Source organism: Rutidosis leptorrhynchoides, chromosome 5 (assembly GCF_046630445.1).
Source record: "Rutidosis leptorrhynchoides isolate AG116_Rl617_1_P2 chromosome 5, CSIRO_AGI_Rlap_v1, whole genome shotgun sequence".
In the NCBI taxonomy this organism is placed as follows: domain Eukaryota; kingdom Viridiplantae; phylum Streptophyta; class Magnoliopsida; order Asterales; family Asteraceae; genus Rutidosis; species Rutidosis leptorrhynchoides.
Genome location: NC_092337.1, coordinates 414,785,312 through 414,787,520, shown reverse-complemented (window position 1 = coordinate 414,787,520; position 2,209 = coordinate 414,785,312).

The following is a 2,209-nucleotide window of genomic DNA, read 5'->3' as shown; positions in this document are numbered from 1 at the left end:
CACCTAACGTGAAGGTTATAATTAAAGATAGCGTACAAAGACTACAAACATCACCACTACTTGTGGCCTAGGGTGATCCTTGTTACCATTATGGGACGCTTGTAGATCTTGAATGCCAAGACTTAGATTCTGGTCAAGAGATCCTGGGCCGCTCGGTAACAATAGATCATTCGAGTGACTTGCATGTTAGCGACGAAGTTTTGGCGAGATTGTACAACATCTTTGTTAAGAATTATAACCCGAACATTCTTAAACTAGAAGCTTACTATAAGTGGAAGTTTTTTCATAAATAGTAGGTTTCCAAAAATAGAAACTTTTGAGAAATAGGAACTTTTCTCGAAAACCGTCACTGTCAATATAGTTGCTATATTAATAAACATACTTTATGTCAAGTTAGACATTAACTAATCAAACGTTATACCTCAAGGTTGATATCCAGATCACTTACTTGCTTTACTTTCCTTCTTGCGTGGAATACTTCAACTGCTATTTAATGTGAGTTCATCTGCTCCCTTTTTATATATTTTTGGGCTGAGAATACATGCGCAACTTTTATAATTGTTTTACACGTATCAACTATTAAACTGTGATATGTTGGGCTATGACCAGCAAGTCCCCAACCAACAAGTATAAACAATAACTTGTACGGGGCAAACTTGAAAGTCTAGTCTAAATATCAGTACCAACTATTAAACTGTGATATGTTGGGCTATGACCAGCAAGTCCCCAACCGACAAGTATAAACGATAACTTGTACGGGGTAAACTTGAAAGTCTAGTTTAAATATCAGTACCAACTGTTAAACTATGCTATACCCGGCTATGTCCGACTAAGTCCCTACAGTGATATTTTTAATTGCTGTGGCATTCTTAATTATTAGGGATAGGCCTATCGGGAGTAACGTCCCCGATACATTTAACTAAGTCTTTGTATTACTTAATAATGAAATTAAAACGACAAGGACAGAACAACTTGTCACGGGGCAAACAACGTTTAGTCTAAATATCACGCACTGACATAATTTTTTGATCCTGCGGGAGATCAACTTTTGGATCTTGCGAGATCTACTTTACAAACTAAATCTTGTGGTCTAATACTATTACTGAAATCATTATTTATGACAAACCTATGAACTCACTCAACCTCGTGTTGACTTTTTAAGCATGTTTATTCTCAGGTACTTAAATATTGCTTCCGCTGTATATCAACTGCTTTGATGATGATTGTTTGCTATGCTTGGAGTCTTCATTACATATCATATCAATTAAAGACATATTTATCTTCCGCTGCAAAACTCAACAAAACGTCTCATGTAGAGTCGTTCTCGTTTATACAACTGTGATTTGATATAATTAGACACAAATACCCCAGGCCCTATTTGGGGGTGTGAAAGATTGTAACTAAAAATTCTTTTGTACAAACTGTTAATGGTGAAAATATTTTAACGGGTAGGTAATACCCTAGAAATATTTGGATTTCGCATTAATAAGTTACACTGTACATTCTTCGAATTTAATTCAACGATCATTTACTATCCTATTTACAACCACCGATATACGTATCCGTTCACCAAAGAATAATTATTTTCATTCAAATTCAATTTCATATTTGGATTTTGACCTATCAGAATCCAACAAGTGGCATAATGAAGAAATAATGGACACAATAAAAATTGATTAGAAACAGACTAATTAAGAATATGAAATTTTGTTAAGAAACCACGCTAACAAGATCCTAGCTAACTGTTCCTAGCTAACTGTTAATTTCGTATTACATTTTATTTTATCGCAATTTATTTATAGCAGTTTACTTATCGCAATTTATATTCTCGCAATTTTATTTATCGTCATTTAATTTCTGTTATTTATTTTACGTACTTTAAATATCGGGACACGTATACAAGGTTTTGACATATCATATCGACCCATCTATATATATTATTTGGAGTAATCATAGACACTCTATATGCAGTAATGTGGGAGTTAGCTATACAGGGTTGAGGTTAATTCTATAATAATATATATAGTTTGAGTTGTGATCGAGTCTGAGACGAATACGGGTCACGATACGTATTAATTAATTTAAATATTATATATTAAACTATATATGAACAATTGAATTGCTAACTGTGGACTACCAACATTGGACAATTAAAATTATTTAAAATATTGACTATAACATATGAAACTAAACAATTCTTCAAGTTTGC